The sequence below is a fragment of the Ictidomys tridecemlineatus genome, chromosome 13 (assembly GCF_052094955.1).
Source record: "Ictidomys tridecemlineatus isolate mIctTri1 chromosome 13, mIctTri1.hap1, whole genome shotgun sequence".
Taxonomy (NCBI): domain Eukaryota; kingdom Metazoa; phylum Chordata; class Mammalia; order Rodentia; family Sciuridae; genus Ictidomys; species Ictidomys tridecemlineatus.
The window spans coordinates 57,182,513-57,209,497 of record NC_135489.1 but is presented as its reverse complement, the minus strand read 5'-3'; the positions used below and the strand labels follow the sequence as shown (position 1 = coordinate 57,209,497).

Below are 26,985 nucleotides of genomic sequence, written 5' to 3'. Positions count from 1 at the left end.
TCTCTACGCCGAGGGGCGGTGGCCTACAGAGGCGCGCGGAGACTGCTGGGCCCACTGGGCGGGGCGGGGAAGGGAACCAGCCAAGGCCCTAAATGGCTGGGTCCTTCGGGTCAGGCTGGGGTCCTGCCTTGAAAGGAAGCGTCTCTGAGCTGCTCCCTGGGCTCCTGGGGGAATAAAACGCCGCCAAGCGGGATTTATGGGGTGAGCTTCCCCCCACACCCGGGAAATTCTTGTGAGGATTAACTGCCTCCTCTTGTCTTGGAATTACTTTAAAAAGAAAAAGTTAAGTTTTATTTTTACAAATTATGACATTTCATACACAGAAGTAAGTTAGATAGAAATGTTTTGGTTTCCATTTCGTTGCTTCAGAGATGTGTAACGAAGTATTTGGGGGTGAAATGATGTGCTGTCTGTAATTTGCTTCCTGGTAATGGGGAGTGGGAGGTAAAAATTAAGATTGGTCGTTAGGGATGGCCTTTAGAGCCTCACACTACATCTCATTACTGTTCCCCGAAGTTTTCTGTATCAGAAATGTTCCATAATACTGCTTTTAAAAAGCCATTTCCTTCTTAATGTTTGTTAGGTCATCTCTGGAAATTCCAACAAGTATTTATTCAGTGACAGCTAGTATACTCACAGCACTGTTTCCTACTGTGGAGAGTTTACCAAGCACTTACTGCCTCCTGATTTTTCCCTTCACTGCCTTCTTTTCTTCTGTGTCACATCCTGTACCTGCCCCCTTCCTTTTGTCCATTTTTTTTCCTATAATAAATTTGTAAATAGTATCTGGAACTTTAACAGCAGCACAGGAATTTTAAAAGTTTAACCTTCCTGAGTTTAAAAACTCAGTTTAAGATATTCCACTGCATCCTCTATGAATTATAGAATTCAAGACACAGAGGGCTGCCAGCCAGTGATACTGAATGCCTTGGTTCCCATTTCTTTGTACTCTTTTATATTAGTCCTTTATATTAGTTTGCCTTTTCTAAATCAGCAGCAATATTCTTTCTTTCTTCCTTTTCTTCTTTTTTTTTTTTTTTTTTTTTTTAAGTCCTGGGGATCAAGATCAAATCCAGGGCCTCAAAGCTTGTCCTGGATGACTTTGACCTATCCTTAGTCCAAATAATTCTCAAGTTAAAGTGTCAGGATTAATGTCTCTCACACCCAGAAATGTAAGTTGGTTTCCAGAGCCATTCCACTTATAAAGTAACCCAATGTGCAATCAGCTATTCTTTCTGGAGTCCTTAGGTTAAAATTGTGAGGGCTGTTTGAAAACTCTCTATTCTTCCTCCCACTTTCTAAGTCATTGTCTCTGGGCACAGACCAACATAGATGGCAATGATTTCAAATGAAAATAGCCTAGGCTGGGGATGCAGCTCTGTGGTAGGATGTGTGCCTAGCATGCTTGAAGCTCTGGATTCAATACCCAGCCCTAAAGGAAAAAAAAAAAAATAGTAACCTAATTCTAATAGATTAGAATTGATAGATTATATACACATAATGAACAGTATGTCTGGCAAGTTAGATATATTCTACTATTCTAAGTGCTACTACTATCAGCTTAGGAAAATTGGCCATAACTAGAGTGATCAACCCTTTAAGTAAAGAATGTGTTCCCAGATGCAGTGGCACACACCTGTAATCCCAGTGACTCTGGAGGCTGTGGCAGGAGGATCACAAGTTCAAATCCAGCCTCAGCAAGGCACTAAGCAACCGAGTGAGAGACCCTGTCTCTAAATAAAATACAAAATGGGGCTGGAGATGTGGCTCAGTGGTCAGGTGCCCCCAAGTTCAATCCCTGGTACCAAAAAAAAAAAAAGAATGTGTGAGCCAGAAGAATGTCTATGGGATAATCAAACGTGGGCATCATCTCCTTCCCATGATTTCTTCTCCAGTTAAACCATCACACACACACAGGCCCTATTGAGGACATGGTATAATGAAAACGATGAGCTTTGTTATAAGATAGACTTAGATTTGAATTCTGACCTCATCATTTACTGGATTCTGTGAAGCTTTGGTTCTCATTTTCTGAAAATATAATCAGAGCATTAAATCATTCAGTTTATAGAAAATGGTTAACATGTAGCCTGTCACACAGTAATGGTTCAAAAATGCTTCATTTCTTTCCGATGTGAGCTGCTCCATCTATGGAACATTTGAGTCAAGTATCTTAAATTATAATCCTCTCCTAAGTCACATCCTACTTATTAAAGCAGCCACAGGCAGATCATGCATTCTGCCTCTCAGCATGCCTGCACATAACAATACTGGCCTGTGTACCTCACTGGACTTTCCATGAATAAGAGACAGGTCCAGTCCTGCTTTTCAGAAAGAAGTACCAAGAGCTGATAGTTAGAAAGTCAAAACTCCATAGAAAGGGGAAAAGGGATAAGATTACTGTTTGATGAGTAAGAGAGAGCTTTAGAGAAATTAAAAAAAAAAAAAAGTATTTCCAACAGGAAATTTGAATTGCAAAATAGATCGATCTGGTCACAATGGTAAACTAAATTGTTGTTTCATGACCTTTCCAAATTCTTGTCAAGTGAATCATCGATATGTGGGACCAAAAAGGAAGTAAAAATTCATAATAGCCATAACATAACTATATAGACTTCAAGAACCGACTGTTTAAAAAAAATAAGCAGAATATCATTGAAGCCATTATTAGTTTCATGTCACTTATTATTCCCCCAACATAGCACTGAATCTTATTGGCTTCCATGGGTAATGTGAGATTTTTCTGTCATAATTTGATCAATCCTTCCCTACCTAAGTAATTGTTAGTCAGCTTCCTGTTACTGTAACAAAAAACCTGAAATAATCAGCTTATAGAGAGAAAAGTTTTATTTTTGGCTTACAGTTCCAATGTGGTTCATTGGCCCCATTGTTTTTATTTTTTTAGGTTCACTCTTTTTGGAGGTGGGTACCAGGAATTGAATCCAGGGACACTCAGCCACTGAGCCACATCCCCAGCCCTATTTTTGTATCTGTTTGGAGACAGAGTCTCACCGAGTTGCTTAGTGCCTCACTTTTGCTGAGGCTGGCTTTGAACTCCATCCTCCTGTCTCAGCCTCCTGAGTCTCTGGGATTACAAGCATGCACCACCTCACTCGGCTGGCCCCATTGTTTTTGGATGAGGTAGTACATCATGGCAGGGAGCACATGGTGAGCAAAGCTGCACACCTGATGGTGGCCAAGGAACAGAGACAGGGAGAATAGGGACTGGAGCCCTATTACTCCCTTCAAGAACATGCTCCCAGTGACCTGGAAACCTCCCACTAGGCTCCATCTCTTAATGTCCACCACCTCTCAATGTCCATCACCTCTCAATGTATACCACCTCTCAATAGCCCCAAGCTGGGGACTAAGCCTTTAACACATGAGCCTTTGAGGAACATTCAAGATCCAAACTATTGCCGTAAGTAAATAACAGGGAACACTGTTTATGCCTAATAGCTTGGAAAAATTTGAGTTTGCTAATAACTGGTATTATTAATGTGTGGGTAACATACTCTCACCCAGCAATGGGAGTAGATCAGCCTCTGAAGATCGTAATTTCGCAATGTACATTCAATTTCTTAACAAGAATTTATGCTAGGGAAATAACTGGAAAAGTGAATAAAAATGTTTATTACAATGTTATTCAAAATCTCAGAAGCCTGGGTCCATTGGCCCCACTTTTTTTATTTTTGGAAACTACTACCATGGAAACTACTATCAATAGAGAATCCATTAAATAAATTTACAGTACATCTCTACAAGGAAATATATTTACCTGCATATTTTAGAATAACAATGAAGATCAATATTTAATGTGTGTTGTCTTATAATCAGTGTTTGTGTTGCTAGAGAAAATAAAGGTGTGTTCACTTTGAGAAATAATCTAACAAAGGAAAAGGAAAAAATTAATCTTTTATACCCATTTCTTTTTAATAAATGAGAACTTTTTTCTTTTTTTTTCTTTTTTTTTTTTTTACTGCTATTAACTTTCTTTCAGGTTTTAGTTTAGAGTATCCATGAGTGTGGTGAGCATACGAGAAATGGGCCAGTTCTTAGGCTCTTTGGGAAGCTTTTAGTCTATGCAGAAGAAACAGCTTTGGATTCCCCCTTCCCCTCCCAATCCTGCATATTAAAATCCCTGTATTTGAATTCATGTCTTCCTTGCCCTGTTACAAAAAGGTTCATATAAAATTTCTTTAAGTAGACAATTTTCCTTGCATGTATAAAATTTTTTTACTAGAAAAATTATATTGAATCACAGTAGTTCATTTGCTGCATATACTTGTGAGGTGTAATATAAACAGTATAAGTGATATAATAAAAGAGTGATCAAAACAAAGTGAAATTTGCCAGGGAAAAAAACTTATTCATTTAGTACACAAATATATTTTTAGCCCCTTTTGTGTTCTGGGCACTAGAACACTGGTGATACAAAGGCAGAAAACCATAGCCCTTCTTAGGAAAACCTTACAGGAAAATAATACAGAGTTATATGCAAAGTGAATTGAAAACTTACAGAAAGTAATGCCAAAGTCTTACTGAGAGACTAGCTTTCACAGAGTGTGATTGGGCATAAATAGGTCAAGGGGACAAAAGCAACCTTCATCATCCTTAATAAAAGCAAAATGCTTTTGGCAAAGAACTAGCACACTACTGTGTATTGGTGTCAAGATAATATGGGATAGGATCTCTAAGCCAGATAAGAAGAGGCTGTGGTATCAGGGAAGTGGAAGGACAGGCATAGTTGTATGGATTATGACATGGCCTGTTGGATGGGTACAGGTACAGGTATCAGCCTTGTATCAGAATAGAATAGAACCCATCTGGTCCAATCTCCTTAATCTACAAGTAGAAGAAGAAAGGAAAGAAGGGGAGTGAAGGAATTTGGGAGGACTAAAGAGAAAAGAAAAAAAAATGTCTGAGATTGCCAGGAACTTAACAACTTCCTTCTTCATAAATGATTGAATGTAATGTTCTATGTAATGGCATTTGTATATCTCTGTAAAACCAATGGGAAGGTTTCTTTTGTTAATCTGGATAGCAGAAATTTTAGGCTATGTTCCCTAGCTCTAGCTTGTATGGTTCTTGTATTTATATAGTCAAAGGTCAAAAGCTGACTAAGAACAGATGAGCTCTTTCCTTTTGCATCATTTTTCAACCTTTAAAAGGGCTTAAAATAAACTATCATTTTCCATTATTTACTTAAGGGATTTGTTTTTCAGAATTCATAGTTCTTGGAACCCCCTCCCCCCCCCCCCCGCATCATACTTATGAAGTATACAATCTGACTCCTACTCATCTATCAATACCGAAGGGATGCTAGCATTAAGATGCATGCTTTAAATCACCCAAAACAGTAAGAAGGCCAAATTGACCAGTAATGTTTGTGATTTTCCTTAAATATCTCTCATGTGTAGAATCAGGAAATCTCCTTGAGACAGAGGACGATAGAGAAATTCATCAAAGAAAAGAAAGTCGGCCCTTATCGGGGACCATGCTTGCAGAAGGATGCAAACAGCAGGCCAGTTTCACTTTTTGCAACCATGTAAGAATATACCATGAGACGCAAGGAATGAAAGGGGTAAAGTTTAGCATTGCTTGATAAATATGTTTATGGAAGTTAAACTAAAGGTCTTAATCTTTAGCTACAAATGTCATTATATATCTAAGTAAGAAGAACCATGAAAAAATGTGAAAATATCTATTAAAAATATCTACTCCAATTGAAGTTCAATCTGATTTTATAAGTAGGATACATTTTTAAATGTTGATTTGGCCTAAAAATAAGAAAACAGCTCAAAAAAGCTTTGACATTTTTATGGCATTTCCCAGTGAATCAGACATATGTGTATTGAAAGAAAGATGAAAAGGGAGCTAGAGATATAGCTCAGTGGTAGAATGCTTGCCTATCATGTACAAGGCCCTAGGTTTAATCCCATTACTGCCAAAAAGAGGGAGAAGGGGAAGGAGGGGGGCTGGGAGGGAAAGAAGAAAAAAGAAGAAAGGAAGAGGAAGGAAACAACAGATGAATGAATTTACTTTTCTAATCAGCATTTCTTCTTAGGTAAATAATAAAACAATTAACACAGTTGTTTTTGTTGTTGTTGTTTTTCTGCTGGTGTTCCAACCCAGGGCCTTGTGCTCGACTACTTAACACATTCTTAAAACCCACTGCAGTTCCAGACATCTAAGGGCTTTCAAAAATTTGTAGTTTTCCTTATGTAGAGAAGGATTTGCACAGATTTTCCTATAGATTCACTCTTCTACTGAACTGCAACTCCAAATCTTTTTGGGGTACAATTACCCAGAGTACATCTAGTACCTAAATCCTTTCTAAAAACCTCTAGATAAATCTAGATTCTGAATCCTATTTGCCTGAAGCCTCAGTTGTGAAGACTCCTTTTGACTGTCATGGCAAGTGCAGTTTTGACTGATACAGCTTCTATTTTCTCACAAAACAGATTTTCTCTGTTTAGCATTTTGAAAAGCATTATTGAAAAATGAATATATCCAGAGCCATCATGGGGAAAGCCTTGTTGACATTCATTTCATACTCATTTGGTATTCCTGCAATAGTGAATTTTCCCTTTCCATGACTGCATTCTAAATTCCACATTTTATTAAATGTGTATCCTGAGAGGTTATCCTAAAAGGAACAGATTTTATCATCCTCTTCAATTTCTCAACCCATTTAATATTTTCCAAATTCCTTTCATATTTCAGGGACGGACACACTTAAGTTTTAAAGATGTCATGATAAAGTCTTGCCTTCAAGGAACTGGCAGTCTAGCTATTAGTATATGTCAGAGTTCTTAAGTGGATCTGTTCACTAGAAAGAATGGAATTTGCAACTCCAAATTCTCCTACTATATTGCTTTGCCCACTCTGAAATCTGATGTTCATCTTGCTATAGTGCAGTTTTCAACTCTTCCTGTTGTTGTAGGAAGACAAAAATTTAAACTAACAAACACCATTAAGAATCTGCTATAACCAGGTGTTAGAGTGGGCAGACTTCTAATATGGCTTCCAATTATCCCACTTCCTTGTGTTCATGAAAGTAAACTTATATAAGTAACCTCCTCATCTAGTGTGTAGACTGGACCTGGGACTTGCTCCTAAACAATGAAATATGGCAAAGGGGTTGGAATGTCATGGCCATGATTAGGTTTGAAAACAGTCCCTATTGCCCTTCTGGCTTACATACTTTGGTAAACCAAACTGCTGTGATAGAGAAGCAGGAAATTGAGGGTGACTGCTATCCAACCACAATCCAGTAACTGATATCCTCAGCTCACCAGTCTGGGAGGAACTGAATCCTGTTAACACCCATGTGAGTTTTGAAGAAGATTCTTCCCCAGCTGGGCTTTCCAGTAAGACAGAGCGTTAAGCTGAGATTAGATCCCTTACACACAGAAACTAAGGTAACACATGTATCTTGTTTTAAGATGGTATGTTTTGAGTAATTCGTTATGCAACAATAGATAACTCATGCAGAAATCACCCCTGTTTTTAAGGAATTGATAGTAAAGCTGGAGTCAGATATATCACTATAGAACAATGTTAAAAGTAGTGCCATCTGTTGTAGCTCTGCAGAGGTAGCTAATTCTATGATTCTAGCATTTTAATCTAGTCTCAAACCATCTTAATTTTTGTTATTACAAGTTTTCTAGCTGGAAAGTCTCTTGAGAAGCTTTAGTTCTTATATTCTGCATGAAAAGAATAATGATACATAATGCAAATGCCCAACTAGACTACATATTTCTCAAGCTCAAAGAGAGTATCTTATACTTAATGTTCTTTCATAGCATGTAGTTCAGGCCCTTTCAGATGGGAAAAAGGCTGACTAAATAGTGTATGATAAACTGTATTTTCAGAGTTGGTAAAAGCAAAAAAATACAGGAAAGATCTCTGAGAATTCTGAATGTAACTGGAGATAGGATGGGAGGGCTGCCAAAGCAGTCTTGTATAAGCCTCTGATAATGCAATTTTTAAGTCAAATGTGAGAAACCTAATAGGAGTCCGTTGCTGATACTAAGTACTTCCTCCTGAAACTTTCCAATCACTAAGAAAACAGCTTTGATGCATATCATAGCAGATGCTACCTGTGCTCTGCCTATAAGTAGTATATGTCAGGGCAACCTACCATAAGCACCCATGACTCTGCACTTTAGAATTTTAGCATAAAGTGCAGGTGCAGCCCTCAGTCAATGACCACAGGAAAGCCTCCAAGCTTTCTTGTCTTCCTTGCATGGAAAGACTAGGGTGTGTTTCATGTTGTCATTCAATGGCACTGAGCTCCATGTACACACAGGGGGAATCACTCAATAACACTTCACCTCCAAAATAAACTACTTGGACTCAAATTCTTGTCTCAAAGTTGACTTTTGGGAAAACCCAACTTAAGACACTAGTGAACAAAGAGAAGGCTTGAGTCATAGTCGTTGATTTAATCTGCTGAGGTTGTCTTGCTCAAGAGCCTCAAGAAGGAGCTAGACTTAAATGTGGTTAAATAGTATTCAGTGGAGAGGGGCAGGACTTGTAAACTGACTTACTCACTAGGCTGGAGTTACTACTGAGAGCTCAGACTTAGTTGCTGCTTCTGAAAGAAAATTGGGCTCCAAGGCAGTAGGTAGCAAAACTTGTAGTTTATATAAGCAGTTGGCTTCAGGAATCTGGTACTATATCAGGCAGAAGAGTACAGTGATGGTGAATTGCGGTTATATTTGGATAACCAGGCAGTGATGGAGCACATTGTCAGAAGGAAGCTGGACTCAGATATGCCATCAGGTCAGAAAAGCTGTTCATTCTTGGAGAATGAGCTGCTGGAACATGGCAGAGTCCCATTCTTAGGAAGACCTTGGTTCTAAACATAAAATAACATGTGGACTCAGACAAAACAAATAAGAGAAAGCCAAACTAAAAGACCAGGGTCATAAGACAATGATTAAGAGCATAGGCTTTTTAATCTGAGAATCTTTAGTTTGAATCTTAGTTTCCCAATTTCCTGACGGGTGACTTTGGGCATGCTGTTTTAGCCTTTCCTAATCCAGTTTCCTCACCTGTAGAATGAGGGATAACAGTTCCTCTCAGAAGGTTGTAGTAGAATTTCAATTATGTAAATATAAAGTGGGAGGAAGAGGTTGGTATCTCACTTCTACAACTGAGTAAGCAGGAACAGCCCAAACAGGTCACACTTTCCACTGGAATCACAACTTGCATAGAATACAGAAAGAGGTAATGATGTTCTAAGAAACATGAGTGATCAAAAACCCTATCACATCCTTTCTTACTAATGTCATTTCCTTGTACCATCGAACCATTTTTACTGAAAATGATGCATTCCAGGCAGAGAGCAGAAGAAACAATATGGCTTAAAAGTACATGACTAGCTATAATAAGCAGGGTAGCATGACCCAAGAGCATGGAGTACATGTAAGCGTGTGTGTGTGTGTGTGTGTGTGTGTGTGTGTGTGTGTGTGTGTGTGTATACTGGAGAGTTAGGGGCACAGGTTTTAAGGGATTGGGTAACAAGTAAAGCTGGAGAGGTCTTAGGGTGTCAGGCCATGTTCCCTACTATGGACACAGCACCAAGTCCAGGGTAAGGAATAGCAAGGTTCAACTATTTCCTGCCTAACATTTGATGGGCCTTGGAGATTGCATAAGGTGAAAATGAGGATCAGATGCCTGTCAATGGGAAGAGGACGGCTGGAGTAATCGATGCGGATTTTACTGCCCAGGCACTAAGTCTGCCAAGACTCATATATCTCAGGCAATAATGAGTTCCTGGGCCATGACCATATCCACATGTTGAACTCCTGGTAAGTCTCAAGTACTTTTCCTAATTGGATGTTGGCCACTATACTGATACATAACAGTGTGTGTTGAATGTAAATCTTGTCTCCAGTGGTCTACCAAATACTACTCAGAGGGCATTTGAATGGTGTTGCAGGTAGTAATTAATACATAAAACTTGCTGAATGTTTTATTTCCAAGACTCACACTTACCAGACTAAATTTGTCTTAGGCCTGTTAGAAAGGAGAAGAGATTACAAAAAAAAAAAAAAAAAATACGAGCTTTTCAGGGGAATATAACTAATCACAATATTTACAATGCTTGCATCAAACAGGGAATCCTTAAACTGATCTAGAAATTTAAAAAAGAAAAAAAAATCAAGTTGTACTTTTCTTTCTTCTTTTTTCCCCCCTTGGTGGTTCTTGAGGACAGAAACCAGGGCCTCACACAAGCTAGGCAAGTACTCAACCACTGAGCTGTATCTGTATCCCCAGCCCTCAAGCCATACTTTTCTCAAAACAAAATTGTTTGCCTTATCTTTGGGTTGATAAGATAGTTTTATTAAATGATATAGACTCCCCAATGATTTTTAGAATATTGACAAATAGTGGATAACTGCTATAAATCAACATAGAGTTTATTTTCCTTTAGTAAAGCTGGAGGAATATTTGTTGCCCCACAGGTCCATCTCTGCCCAGGCAAGTTCCAGTAAATTCCCAATGGAGTGGCTGCACCCTCACTTTGGACTCTTGTCCTCCTAAGCCATCCCAGTTCTTTTTTTTTTCTTTCTATTTAATCGTAGCTGGACACAATACCTTTATTTTATTTTTTTGTATGTGGTGCTGAGAATAGATCCCAGAACCCTGCATGTGCTAGGTGAGCGCTCTACCACTAAGTCACATCCCCAGCCCACCATCCCAGTTCTTAAATAATAAAAACCAACAGCATGGCAACTTCTATGGCAACTAGCTCCAAGTATAACTATGCGAACCAAGCCCACAAGAGTCCAGGTAACACTGGAAAAGTACAAGTGCTTATTTTTAAGTATGTTACTTTTTTTCAGATTTAATCAAAAAGCTTTTGATAAAGTTTGGGTTTAAACCATTTGTAATTCATCTCTGATGGATTTGGCAAAGTTTCTTCCCCCTATCTCTAGTCTTTTCACGTGGACATGACACTATTTAAAGTAAAGCTGTTTCTAAGCACACAAATCAACAAGTATAAGATTAACTATGACAACTTTGACTGATAAAGAGTTTAGAACGTACTGACAACGTGCCTTTGAAGGAAGCTAGATGTTGAAGTCATCACACTATAAAAGCAAACACATTTTAGTGTATAAATTTGCAGATTTTGTTTGTACCTTGGTTTTCTATCTTAGGCTTAACAAAGAGTTAAGTACAGACTTTAGTAGACAGATGGATGTGCTGTAGTATCTTGTTTTAATTAGTATTCTCTAATTATAGTGAGACTGAGCATATTTTGTGATTTTTCTTGGTAATTTTGTCTTCCTTTTCTGCTTATATTTTTGCCCATTAAATTTGTTTTTGCTTATTAATTTTCCACCTCATTTATCTTGAATGCTAATACTTTCTTATAGATGTTAAATACACTTTCTAATTTGCAGTCTATTATTTAACCTCATTTTAGTTAGGTTTTTAATTTAATATTGTTTATAATTTATGACTCATGTTCTTTCTGTTTTAAATTCTTCTTAACTCAAGGTCATGAAAATAACCTATATATTTTCTTCTAATAGTTTGAAATTTTTTTTTAATTTTTTAATATTTATTTTTTAGTTTTCAGCGGACACAACATCTTTGTTTGTATGTGGTGCTGAGGATCGAACCTGGGCCGCACGCATGCCAGGTGAGCGCGCTACCACTTGAGCCACATCCCCAGCCCATAGTTTGAAATTTTTACTTTATATTTTTTCTTTTGTTCTATGTTACTTGCCTGCAAATAGAGTATTAGGTAAGGATCTAATTTTATTTATTTACATAGAAAAAAACAATTTCTCCAATAGTGTTAATTTTACAATGGAAACAGCTTTGTTGTATCTTTCTAATTTATAAAGAATTCATGATCATTGTTAAAATTAAAATAATCATAATAACAATCATTATTTTTAATAGTGCTAGGGAATCAAACCCCTTATACATACTAGGCAAGCGCTCTACCACTGAGCTATAACCCCTGCCCCAAATATTTTTTTAAATATGAAGAAATATGTTTGAATTTATCTAATTCTACCTTTGGCTTAACAAAGAGTTAAGTGCAGACATTCTGAAATCCTTCTTCCCTATCATGGTCACCATTGATATTTCCAGCACCATTTGTCAAATAATCCATCCTGTCCCCACTTGTTTATAATACTAACTCTATAATACAAAAGAGCATACTTTTCTAGCATTTGGGAAAACTTAAAGAATTGATACTAGATTTGGATATAATTTACAGAATTTTAACTATTGCCTTAAAAGGATTTTCATATGGTAACCTGATTTCCTTAAGCAGGGTAAATAAATAAAAAGAATACAAAGTACTATCATGTAAGAAATAAAGATTTCCTAAGAATGGCCAGTTCTTTCATGGTTTGAGGAAGTATGAAAACTAAGAACTGCAAATTTATGAAACAGAGGCACAGATTGTCTTAGTTTCACATCCAGCATGCCATATGCATCTTGCTAAATGTTCTTAAATTAAGACCACTAGCATTTCCTCTCACAAATAATTTATCTGTAATGTGTCATGGAAGTATCCAAGGGAAAACAGCCAATTTCTAGAAAAGCACTGCATAAACAGTCTTGCTAGAATGTGAAGCCAGGAATACCTGCATTATTCTCTTTGGGAGGCTTTATGGAAAGAAGTCATTTGTTATATTTCACTACCACCATGAAACAGATGACCATAACTTTGCCCTACCCATGAATATCTTTCAAGAAAATTAATGACTTGCCATTTTTTGTGAACTTCATTGTTATATTCCTCATGAGTATATTAAAATATATTTGATTTATAAATTTAAAAAATTATTAGTACCAGTTACAGACCATATTGATCAGCATTTAGGATGAGAGTCCTTTTGTTTTTCTACCCTTGGGCCCAATTTTCTTGCCAAAAATACCGATGAGGTTAACTCAGCTTTTAGGAAGACATCCTATGATATATATGACATGAAGTTTTGAAAATATAGTCAGTTATTATTCATCTCTTTTCCAAAGTGGTTTAAAATATTTTAAATGATTAAAATACAAACCGTCTTCAACCTAAAATGGTTTGACTTACAATTTTTTCTACCTTACGATGGTATAAAAGTGAGATGCATGAAAAGTGAGATGCATGCAGTTAAAAAACTACACTTTGAATTTTGTGATATACTTGTGATTTGCAGTACCATCCTTTCTTGTGATGCTGGGTGGCAGCAACAGCTCCCAGTCAGCAAGCCATTGAAAGGGGAAATAACCAGTACTCTGTATTAAAACACCAGTTTTTGAATACAGTTATTCAGTGACATTAGATGATTTTTCCTAACCATAGGCTAATTTTGATATTCTACACATGTTTAAGGTAGAGTAGGCTAACTTACAATGTTCAGTACATTTGGTGTATTAAATGCAATTTCAACTTATGATATTTTCACCTTATAATTAGTTAACTGGAAGACAACCCCATTGTAAGTCATGGAGCATCTGTATTCAGTGTAGTGTTCAGTTATATATTGGAAAACTATTCAAGAATTAAGTTACTCACTCCAAATACAGCAAAGCAGAACTTAAAAAAAAAAAAAAACCTGAGGTCCATCTCTTCTTATTTTGACTTGTCTCAGTTCTGCATGTTTCACGTTTGACACAATCCAAAACCAAATTAGCAGAAAAGAAAAGCACAAAAAGTATAGCCAGTATGTTACTGAGACTGAATTTACAGCATCTGTGACTTGTAAGTTTGTATAACCCCAGGTGAATCTGAATGAACCAGCAAATTAGCCAGACATCAGTGAGCTCCAAATCATCCTTGATACTCAAAGCCCACTTGCTTCTCAACCCCACATTAATTCAGGCTTCTAAACTATTCTACTGCTCTCAAAGGTTAGATTTGAAACACTGTTTTTCTTGAAAACACTCCAAAGTATAAAAAGGATATTGCTCACATGTATGTTTCTGAAACAACTTTAAGGGGATTTCAGTGGACAGAAATTTTCCATTGTATGGTTTTTTTTTTTTTTCTCTCTCTCATTTGAAAGACACTGTGGTTTTCAACTAGCTTGGTGCTACTACTATAGTCATTGTACCTGACCTCTTTCTTTAAACAGGCATAAGACAAGGCTGAGCTCATGCTTTCATGAAAGCCACTCTGCCACCTAAGCAAAACTAGCACTGTCAGAAGAGCAGGCAAATTGTAATTTTAAAAAAATCCATAAGCCAGCAGTTTCTTTTAACCACAGTGATTTTTCTCCCTCCTTCTCATTCTGCTGATACAGCAGCATTGTTGTGCACAGCAAAGCTAAAGCTTTCTGCTCTAATTTGCTGTGCTTCTGATGAGAATTGTGCATTTGAGGATATTGTTTCATGTGTAAGTGTCACACATGCAGCTGGATTTTGTTTCTAAAGACTCGGACTCCACTCCCTTTACCTTTCTCTTCTATGGGATCCACTATGGTGTTCCATTGTAGGTGCTTGATTATTCTGTTGAAAGAATGCAACTATTGACTAAATAAGTGACTTTACAAATATTTCCATTCTCTCATTTTTAAAATGAAACAGTGCAAACTGGATGGGATTCACTTCAGTGATACAGGAGAATCTGTAGTAATGCAGAAATGAAAATATGAGAATAAAAAATAAAGATGAGATAAATATAAAAAATGTATTTATATATTATTACAATATAATAAAGACAGGGTGTGGTTTAGTGGTAGATCACTTGACTAGCATGCACAAGGCCCTGGATTTAATTCTCAGCACTGCAAATATTAATAAATAAATCAATACAATAAGAATAAAGATATGGTTCTGGGGTTGCAGTTCAGTGGTAGAGAGCTTTGCCTCACACAGGTGAGACACTGGATTCAATCCTCAGCACCACATAAAAATAAATAAATATATTGTATCTATTTATAACTTAAAAAATATTTTTTTTAAAAAAAAGAAAGATGAGAAAAAGAACCAACAGATTGAATCAGGAGATTAATTCTATAGTGAAGGTGGTTTAGCTATAAGTAGATGAATATATGTGTACATACATATATACATATATACATGTATTCCTCTACATATATTCTACATACATATATACATATACATACATTTATATGCACACACACGCATAGAGTATACACACTTGGGAAGAGGCTCAAGAAATTTTATTTATATCTTAAAAAGTGCTCTTCCCTTTTGTCTCTGAGTTCCTTAAAGCCAGGTTTAAGGTAAGAGATTCAGAAACCCTTTCTATATTTCAACCCACCAGTCTCTTGTATAATCTAATTAAAGCACAGATTTATAAAACAAAATCAAGAAAATAAACTCACCCCATCACCTCTTTGAGGGGTTGTTAGTGATAGATATACCACCAGGGAAATCTGGTTAGCAACTACAATCCTGATTCTAGTGCCAAATCTGAGCAGGTGAAATACTCCACACAGATAGCTGGTGACCACATGCTTCACCTTAGTGATGTGCCCAGATGAAGGCACTAAAGAAGCATTCTATGAAAACATGGCAGATTGCTGAAAATATTTGTAACCTAGTACTGAAATCTTTTCACATTTTCCTCGGGATTTGTTTAATGAATACATTAAAAATATAAGGGTAATTTTTACATCCCTATTATATGGATAGTTATTGTTCCTGTTTTACAAGTCAGAGGACTGTGCCATAAGCTTGCTCAGCACTAGCAGAGCAGGATTCTGAGTGAGGAATGATGATTTCCCAGGCTGGGCTTGGTTCACTGAACACCATTGTCCTCTACAAAGCATTTATTGTGAAATGTTTACAAAAGCACTTTTAAGAAGAGATCAATGTCTTTTTCTATGTTGGTTAAAATGTGGGTGAATCTGTATGAGTCCCCTGGCAGAAGGCAGAAGGAATTAACACTTGCTGTGTTCTTACCATGAGCTCTGCATCAGTGCCAAATTTGGAAATAGTATGAATGTTCATGTGTTGGAAGCTGGGTCCTTAGTGTAGTTAATAGGGGAAATGGTTTAAACTGGTGGGAAGATCATTAGGGGCACTGCTCTCAGAGTAAATTAAGGTAGTTTTCACGGTACCCCAGTTGTTCTTGTACAGGAGAGTTGTTTTAAAAGAGCAAGTCTGACTCCTCCCCTCTTATTTTCTGTCTCACCATGAAATTTCTTCCTCTTGCATGCATTCCACTATTATGATCTCACATTCTGTAAGATCTTTGTCAGAACCAAGCAAATACTTGGCTAAAAGCATTAGAATGCTCTTAGAATTCCAGAACTGTGTGCTAAGTAAACATCTTTTTAAAAATATTTATTTTTTAGTTTTTAGGTGGACACAATATCTTTATTTTTATGTGATGCTGAGGATCAAACCCAGTGCTTCACACATGCCAGGCAAGCACACTACCACTTGAGCCACATTCCCAGCCCCAACATCTTTTCTTTTATACATTACACAGCCTCAGGTATTTTGTGGTAACAACAGAAATTAGATTGATACAACCAGGGTTCTTTACAAACATTCTCTGCCCTTTATGAAAGATAAAGTGGTGGAGACAAACTTTCTGGAAAGATGTTATATTCTATCACCTAGTAAAATTCGCATAAGATATACATTTGTCAATACATATCAAATAGTACACTTAAGTTGATGAGGATGTGGGGGGAAAGGTACACTCAAACATTGCTGGTGGGACTACAAATTGGTGCAACCACTATGGAAAGCAGTATGGAGATTCTTTAGAAAACTTGAAATGGAACCACCATTAGACCCAGCTATCTCACTCCTCAGTTTATAACCAAAGGACTTAAAATCAGCATACTACAGTTACACAGCCACATTAGTGTTTAGAGCAGCTCAATTCACAATAGCTAAACTATGGAACCAACCTAGATGCCCTTCAACAGATGAATGGATAAAGAAAATATGGTACATACACACAATTGTGTATACTTGTGATCTTCCTACCTCAACTTTCCAGGTTACTAGAATTACAGGTTGTGCCACTGTGTGACATTTCAATAGATGTTCAATGATCAGATCAAAACAATTAGTATGTTCATTAACTCAAATGTTTATGATTTCTTTGTTTTGGAAACATATGAAATTCTATTAACTGTTTTGAAATGTACACTTAGTTGTTGTCAAGAATAGTTGCCTTACTGTGCTATAGACCATTAGAAGTTATACTTCCTATTCAATTGTACCCAATAACCATCCTTTGTCCGCCTCACTTTACAGGTTTGCAATGTCATCTTTTAAAAACACAAATCTAATTATAGCTTTTTTTCTATTTACAACTCATCAATGGCTTATTACTAATCTTAAGATGAAATACAAGATAGTTATTGTGGACAGCAAGGTCGGCAGTGCTGGGGCCATTGCCTGCCCTATCCTTGTCTTCAGTCTTTTTCCCCTTTGCTCACAAGATTCTCCAACAAATTAAACATTCCTACCTCAGGCCATTTCATAGAGCAGTCCCTCTTGGAACTTTTCTTATAATTTTTCCTGATAAAAACTTACTTGTTGTTTAGATTTCAGCCTAATTAACACTTCTCAAGACGAACTTCCTGACACACATTTCCTCCATGGCCAACTGCTGTTCAAAAAAATGTTAAATGGAAAATTTCAGAAATAAACACTTCTTAAGTTTTAAATTGCATGCCATTCTGAGTAACATGTAATCTCATGCTGTCCCACTCTGTCCTGCTCAGGACATGAATAATTCCTCTGTACAGGGTATCTATACTATATATACTATCCACAATTTAGTTTCTTAGCAGCTATCTTAGCTCAGATCCACTGCCATGGTATTGCTGTGCTTGTGTTCAAGTAACCCTTATACAGAGACCTAATTCTATGTCTGTCACAATGCCTACATCATTCATTCTTTAGGCCTTTTACCATGTAGGCATTTTATCATCTCAAAGCATCATAAAAAGGGTAAGTACAATATAGAACGATATCTTGAGAGAGAGAGAGAGAGAGAGAGAGAGAGAGAGAGAGAGAGAGAGAGAGAGAGAGACAGAAGGAAGAAGAAGAAGAAGAAGAAGAAGAAGAAGAAGAAGAAGAAGAAGAAGAAAACATTCATTTAACTTTTATTACAGTACATTGTTATAATTGGCCTATTTTATTATTGTTCTATTATTTTTAATCTCTTTCTGTTCTTAATATATAATTTAAACTTTTAATAGATATCTATGGATAGGGGAAAACATGATATAGAGAGAATTTTGTACTATCTGTGACTTCAAGCATTCACTGGGCATCTTGTGATGTATTTCTTGAAAAACAAATGGGGACTTCTGTTTTCATCAGTTGAATGAACACATGGACATGCTGCAGGAAGATGTAACTTGAAAGGCAATGACCAATATCACAAATTAATATGATTTTAAGATTTGGCATTAATAAGGTCTGTATTGTGTACCTAAGAGAGCTGCCATAAAGAACTCGTTCAACATTGGGAATGAGAACACAATGGGCACAGCCTGTTCTGTATGATTCCTGTCCTTCTATGTTCCTCTTCCCTCCCCCAGCCAACTCCCTGCCTGAAGAGGAAGAAAAAGCAATGCAGAGCATCCAGAACTTTAAATGACTGGTAAGAAGTCTTCCTCTTCCTCGTCTATACCTATGAAACATTTGGAGGTCCAGTCTCTAGGACCACAAAATGCAAGACACATGATCTGAACTCAGAAATCAAATGGTTGGTCCTTCCACATGTAGAGAACCCCACCTTTTACAGATATTCTGAATGTCTTAGAATTTTTTATCTATGTGTCCCATCTGTCTTGTATAATCATAAGGAGTACTGAGTGAACGGATGTATGCCAAAGTGCTTCTTAGACTATAAAACTATAAACCATCAGTTGGGTAGCTTCAAGAATAGTAAAATGTTAAATATACTGGTTTTGCTGTTTTTTAGAACTATAAGTACTACTACTGGTTATCTGTTTTCACAATAAGAATAATGAACAACTTCTTTCTACTTTAAGAAGTATATTAAATTATACATAAGAATATGGTAAAAATGACCCAGGTCCAGAAATTATTTCCAAAATCAGCAAGTCATATTAAAGATCAAACTATACAGCACCTAAGTGGTGTGAGGATTCAATGACCTACTAATAATAACTTACTAGATTTCATCATAATAAAATTAATGTTTTCACTCACAGTTATGTATTCTATAATAAAAAATGTCTTTATTATTCTATTGGTAAAATAATACATAGTTGCAAAGCTCAAATGATATGCAAATTTTAATAGCAAAAGAATGATTCATAAATATATTCTCTTTTATATATTTTTAAAATATTCTAGAATAAGCAAATATAGGGGCTCAGTTGTGGCTCAGAGGCAGAGCGCTTGCCTAGCATGTGTGAGGCACTGGGTTCAATCCTCAGCACCACATAAATATAAATAAAAAAAGGTATTGTGTCCATCTACAACTAAAAAATATTTTTTTAAAATATTATCAATTATGCAAATCAAAAATATGCAAACCTTCATCACCCATGAGGATTTTTAAATATTTTAAAATCTCAAACATATATTTATTTCAAAAGACTATTACCATTACAAAAAAGTATACATTTTTTCTTTATGATACATTTTCATCTATCATTTATTAGCTCTTTCAGGAAAAATGGATTGCCAGTGTGTATCCAAGAAGATCAATCTTTCTAGTTGAGCAATAACAACCAAAATGTCCATCAAGTATTTCCAGTGGCTTTATAGAGCAAGGAAGAAATATAGCAATGGGAAATGACATCAGGACCCATAGTGTTTTTTAAATGTTAGATGAAAGGAGCTAAAATAAAAGCTTAGTGCATATTGTTACCTTTTAAATTATTAACAGATGCAGACAGTATACTGATTTTCACATTACACAGCAGCAACTCATCTGCATTGCCATAAGGAAATAGTCAATGAAGTTACTAATTTTAGATGCCAGCCTGTCAGCAAGAATGAAGTGGAAATCCAGGAATGTTCCAAGAAAAGGTAGAAAGACGTTAGGAGCAGTGAGCAAACTTGGAGGCAGAATTTATGTGAATTATCGGTAACCCTAGATTTCCAAATTCCTTTGCGGCACACACCATGCTAGCCTCAGGAACTAGGCTCAGGCAAAGGCTATTTCTGTTCGATATTGCCATCTAGTGGACAGTGATCCACCTATTCCTTGGTGCATTTGCTTCAAAGAGAGATGTGCCCTAGTTAACAAATGAGCAGATGAATATTACTGAAGACACCAAAGCTGACCTAACCTTTGAATTTTAGTTTCCTTTGGACATTGAAATGTCTGTTTAGTGAAGTAAATGTGTATCTCATCATCTTTGATCAGTCTTTAGGGAAAAAAGCAGCATATAAGCAGCACTTCTTTTCTTTTCAAGAATTAAAAATACATAAGGGTGTCTCAAGATTTCCACTGAGTTGCCATTGATAGTTACTTTTAAAAATTTATTTTCTTTCCTCCCTTTCCATCTGTCTTTGCTACCCCCCCCACAAGTCTTTACCTGTTTTTTTGTGTAACCTAAGGCAAAAGAGAGTAGTATTAGAACTTGGCTTCAGGATTCTTAGCTGCAAAAGCAGTATAGTAGATCCTGACATTAGTAAAGTGGTCTAAGACCAGCAATAAAAAAGACAAAAAATGAAAATATCTATTTTAATTGTTTTGAGGGACTTCTGTTTTCTACTGCATGATTCCACTTATATATGATAACTGAAATAGTCAAACTCATAGAAGCAGAGAGAGGATGGTTGTTAGAGCCTGCAGGGAGGAGAAAATGGGGGAGATGTTCAATGAATATAAAGTTTCAGTTATGCAAAACAGGTATATTCTAGAGATCTGCTACATGACATCATGCCTGTAGTTACCAACACTGTGTACACCAAAAGTTCTAAGAGAGCAGATCTCCTATTGTGGTCTTACCACGATTTAAAAAAAAAAAGATAAAGAAGATTATGAAACAGAAAAAAATAAAAAGGAAAGAAAGAAGAAGACTAGACAGAATCAAAAATGTCCCAGTACTTCTCATGAGTAAATATTGTTCTGTAAAACTTCTGTAACATAGATGTATATTTGTGGGTATTAGGGTGTAATATAAAGGGATTTTCATTCTGTTGGTCAAGGTCAAAAAAGTTCAAAAGCCATGTTCTATTTTTCTAAAAAAAATCAAACTAAAGCAAACTAAATACAATTTATTGTATTTCTAGTCAATTATTTATAACATGTTTTTATACTCTTTCTAAAAACTTGTTTAAGATAGAACAAGGTAGTAAACAGGATAGAGTTAAAGGTACATAAATGATTAATTATATACTTGCTTGCCCAATCTATTCTTTCTATTTGATTTAAAGATATTGTATGAATGATGTGGAATCATCAGAATCATCATAATGATGAGGCATAGCCTTTGGAGCAGGAAAAATTTAGTTTTTAATTTTGATCCAGAAACTTGCTAGCTGATCCTTGGTGTTTGCTATGGTTTAAATGTTCCTCCACAATTCATGTCAAAATTAATTACCATTGTAGCCATATTGAGAGATGGGACTTTTAAGAGATGATTAGGTTATGAGAGCTCCCCTCCCAAATGGACTAGGACTGTCATCATAGGAATGGGTTAGTGATGGTGATAGTGGATTGTTCTAGGCTCAGCTCCCGCTTGCATCCCGCTCCAAATTTCATGTGCTCCCTTATCCTTCTGCTTTATTTTGACATAGCATGAAGGCCCTCACCAACAGGTAGCCCTTTTATCTTGGATTTCCAGCTTCCAGAACTATGAGCCAAAAGATTTTTTTTCTTTAATTTTTAAAATTTGTTTACAGCTTGGCTGTGACTCAGAGGTAAAGTGCTTGCCCATCATGTGTGAGGCACTGGGTTCAATCCTCAACACCACATAAAAATAAAGATACTGTGTCCACCTATAACTAAAAAATAAATATTAAAAAATTTTGTTTTAATTGGTTACATATGACAGTAGAATGCCCTGTAGATTTATTTTCTTTATAATTTACATATTCTTTGATATCCTGCTGTAGCAGCAGTGAATGGACTAAGACAACATCCTAATCTCAAACTGAAGCTAACAATTCTTTTGCATGAAGTTGTTGTAAATGTGCCCATCACATGGTAGGTGCCCAGTTTAAGTAGCTATTGGAAACAGCTAGAGTCACCAATTTGCTGACCCTTTTAAAAATAGTTCTTGTCTTCCTTTATTGCCCTAGATGTCTATGTCTTGGAATTGTAAATGTCCTTCAACAATTAAAGCCTAGAAGTGAGCCTGGCCCCCAGTAAGTCCCAGTTTCTTCTTCTTCAGGGCAATCTGGCAAAAGCCTTAACTCTCCTCTCAATCTATTTACAACTATGTTTAATTTATCATAAATCTCATGGGAATTGTTTTCCTTATTTTTGTGCTGCATTATATATTTTACAGAGCACCTAGATTTCTGATGGGTTTCCTTCTCAAAGTGGGGCACCAACCTGTGTGATTGATATCCAAACATGATGACAGTGTTTTGTGTGAACAAAGCAGCGCTTGGGGGAGAGGTGAGAGCCCTGTCTCCCTAGTGTTCCCTTCAGCCTGATCTCTCTTCTCTCTCTCTTTCTTCTTCTTCTTCCTTCCATCCTGGTTGATCAATGCCTTTCCCCTTAGTTTGTGTCTTGTTTTCAGAGTCACAGAAGATGGGAACCTATTAGATGCAAAATGGAATTGTTGGTGAGAACATGAGGAGGAGAAGAGAAATAAAGGAGGGAAAGGAAATTTTTTTGTACCATTCATAGTATATGAGGTGATTTTAGTTGGCAAACGGTTTAGGTGGCAAGAATTTACTAGAATAAATTGTTGAATTACATCGACACAGATAGACTCAATTCTCATAAGTATTTTTTTAGCTAAAATATATAAGCAGTGGACTCAAGCACTGATTTTAAAGATATATTATTTAGAGCAACATGAAAGTAAATTCAGTTTAAAGTTAAAAACTGATTTGATGTAAAGAAGAAATCCATAGTACAGATGGTACTCACCCATGACAAAAATTTTAACTACTGTGTATGAAATACTGATATATGAAAAGTACTGTTAAGTACTGTAAAAATGTCCCACATCCTAGGCTAAAGGATGGTTCTCTTATGTGGAAGACTGTGAGCTCACAGATGACTCTTGAGAGAGAATGGGGAAAAGAGAATAAGGCTGGCCCAGCTGGCTACTGGGCAGACATGGATATCCCTGGATTTAGTGCTATTTCTTTTGTGCAAATAAGCTGAGAATTAGAAAATTACCCTCAGCTAGAAACTGACTTACTGGTGGGTCTACTTTTGGCTCAAGCTTTCAAACAGGAAGTATCAGCTGGTGTTGGAAGACTCTATGCAAGGTAGATGCATTCCCCAAGAGTGGCACCTGCTATTGTGGTCACCAGGCCCCACTATGAATGGGCCAGCTGAATAGTGTAAGTGTACTAAAAAGGAGATGAGATTTATTTGAGGAAATAAACCAACCTGAATGTGTTGGTGGTGAATATTTTGAGCAAACTGAAAAGTAAAAGAGACAAAAGAAAGGGCAGCTTCTTTTTTTCCAGGAGCCTGGGCCATAGAAACTTCTGGATTAGAGTCAATGTACAGGGGAAGGAAAAAAATATCCAGGTCAATTCAAGGCAAGGTTAATTTGAATCCAAGGATAGGAATCAAGGCCCAGCAACAAGGACAGAATCTTTCAGGATTTGCTGTCCTCAAGTGGCTGCTGAGAAACAAATGAAACTTGGTCTTGAGTCAGAGGTCTGATGGGGTAGAAAGGAAGTATGCACAGGAAGGCAGCTTCTGAAAGTTGTTGGGACTCTGAGAACTGTGCTCATCAATAATGTCAACTTCAATCATCCTGTGGCCTAATCTAGCTTTACCAGTGTTCTAGTCAAATAAAATTGGGTAGGGGTCACCCTAGAATAAAACCTAGAGAACTAGAAAAGAAGAATCTAAAATCATGATTCTACTACTGCTATGGTTTGACTGCAGTTGTCCCCATGAAAACTCAAGGGCAGGCCTGGTCTCCAATTAACAGTATGGAGAAGTCAAGGATCCTCAAGAGGGATTGTTCACCCCCCTGCCCTTGGGAGTGAATTCTCACTGACAGGACCGGATTTGTTATCATGAAAGTAGGTTGTTATAAAGCAAGTCTGTTAGCTAGTCTGTTACCTCATCTTGGACTCTTTTGTACATGTGTTCTTCTGCATGCTCTGCTTTCCATTTTTCTTCATGAATTGAATCTTTGTAAGGCCCACACTAGAAGCTGAGCAAGTGCTGGTACATGCTCTTAGAGCTCCAGAACTGTGAGTTAAATAAAACTCTTTTCTTTGTAAGGCATCTAGCCTCATGCACTTTGTTACAGCAACGCAAAATGGACTAAGAAAATTACCTTTCCTCATAGACAAGGATCAAATATTGCTTATGTTCTACATCTCAACAATTTATATTATTTCTTAAAACAGCTGCAGTTTTTCTCAAGGAACAACAACTGCTTTGTTACTCCTTGTCAACTTCCCTGACCAGTGTCTCAGTGGCTAGAGCTTGGCACTAAAAGTAAGACTGTTTAAGAACAAATAATTATTCCATCATTTAACATTCAGGTCATTTCAGATGAGTCATCTACCCTCTCTGAGCCTGAAGATTTTGCATTTGTACCTACCTCATGGCAATGTTATGAAGTTCAAGTGACAGAGTATGTAGAACCATGGGTCAGTTGTTAATTTATAAGCCCTAAGGGGATTTTTGTTTATAAGTTTTACTTTCCATGGGCTTGGGGGTAAACGAAAGGTAGGCAAAAGACTGAGAGGTAGCAATGAAGAGGAACATAGACAAAGCTTCCATGGTCTTTAGAAAAAGAAACTCATGTGGTTATCTCTTGGTACCTATGGAGGACTAATTCCAGGACCTTTGCAGATACCAAGATTTGAGGATGCTCAAGTCCTTTATATAAAATGGCAGAGCATTTGCATAAAACCTATATATTTATCCTTCCATATACTTTAAATCATTTCTAGATTACTTACAATGCTTAAGGCAATGTAAATGCTCTATAAATGATTGTCATATTTTTTAGGGAACAGTGACCAGGAAAATGTCTGTGCATGTTCAAGATAGATGCAATTTTTTTCCCAGGTATTTTCTATTCCTGCTTGGTTGGATCCTGGATGTGGAACTCCCTGATATAGAAGGACAATTGTATTTGGCACCAAGGATTAAGTTACCTATGTGACATAAATTCCACTCTCTAAACACCACCACCACCTTCCAAAACCAACCAACCAACCGCCAACTAAACAAACCCATAGCTTCTAGGAGTGGAAGAAGAAAATGAAGAGCGAGGAGGAAGATACTGAGGAGAAAACTGCAGGAACAAACTGATTTTGTAGCCTTGGTATACAGGAAAAGACTCTATTTTGATGACTTACTTGCATATATGTTGTCCCAGAAGGGAAAAAAATAGAGAGAGTAAATGAAGAAATAAGAAATAGCTATGCAGATCATGCCAAGGAGAAATATGTGCAAATGGAATGATATTCTAATAAAAAAATATAGACTTGAAAGAGGTATGTGGCCTGTGCCTTTGAAAACATCAGGGAAAAAATGTATACATGTTCATAAAATTTTAATTGTAGTGACACATGCTTCTACATTAAGAATAATTATAAGAAATTTGGCATAATTAAAATAAAAAATTCTGTAACTTTTAAAACTTAAATTCATATAAAAAGTAAAAAAGAACAGTATGAAATAATTTTAAATTATTTTTTAAAAACTACATGGGAGAATTTTTTTTATTGATTCCCATGCAATTACTATGTGTGTGTATTTTACTGGGGATGGAACCCAAGGCCTTTTCTTTGTAAAAAAAAGTACTTGATCACTGATCTCCCACTCTTTTTATTTTATTTCAAGGTGGGGTCTTGCTCAGTTGCACCCTAACTTGCAATTCTCCTTCTGCATCCTCCTGAGTAGCTAAGATTATAGGCATGTGCCAACAGCCCTGGAAATACTATTAAGAAAATTTTCCTTCATTTACTATTAACTATAAAGGATATATATATATCCTTTATAGTTTAAAAGTATATATATATATATATATATCCTTTATAGTTTAAAAGTATATATATACACACACACACATACACACACACACACACACACACACACACACACACACATACACACACACAATAACAATTAAAAGAAAATTACCAGAACTCCTTAGGTGGGATAAGATACTGGGTTCAGCAAATTGAAGTATGCAGGATGTCAGAAGGTATTGTAGTTTGGATCTGGAATGTCTCCCACAATCCTGTCTCAAAGCTTTGGTACACAGTCCATGGCACTATTCGGGAGGTAGGGCCTAGTGGAAGGAAGTGAGGTCACTGGGAGCATGCCTCTGAAGTGAATAGTGTGGCTCTGGCCCCTTCCTGTCCCTCTCTCCATTCTTCCTGGCTGCCATGAAGTGAAGGGGTTTCCTCCACAGTGTACTTCTATCATGATGTTCTGCCTCATCTGTGATGCATTCAAAAGCAACAGGATCAAACAACCATGAACTGAAACATTTTTTTTCCTTGGGGCTGGGGATGTGGCTCAAGCAGTAGCGCGCTCGCCTGGCATGTGTGCGGCCTGGGTTCGATCCTCAGCACCACATACCAACAAAGATGTTGTGTCCGCCGAGAACCAAAAAATAAATATTAAAAAAAAAAAACATTTTTTTTCCTTTGGTACCAGTGGTGCTTAACCACTAGGCCACATCCCCAGTCCTTATTATTTTTTGTTTTGAGAGAAGGTCTTTCTACGTTGCATAGGTCTTCTGTAAGTAGCTGAGACTCGTCTTGAACTTGATCCTCCTGCCTTAGCCTCTTGAGTTGCTGGGATTATAGGCATGTACCATCATGCTCAGCTGACTGATACATTTGAAACTGAGCCAAAATAAATGTTTTTTTCTTTTACATTGCTTTTCAAAGGTATTTTGTCAAAGTGAT

General features: G+C 36.7%; 1 long non-coding RNA gene across 1 annotated transcript; it reads left to right on the top strand.

The window, feature by feature from the left end:
- The first annotated feature begins 3 nt into the window (after positions 1-3).
- On the top strand, positions 4-25,557 carry LOC120886375 (uncharacterized). The gene is made up of 5 exons (XR_013429711.1): positions 4-201; positions 11,596-11,665; positions 18,516-18,577; positions 22,413-22,525; positions 25,130-25,557. It is a non-coding gene; the product is annotated as an uncharacterized LOC120886375 (long non-coding RNA).
- Positions 25,558-26,985: the final 1,428 nt, after the last annotated feature.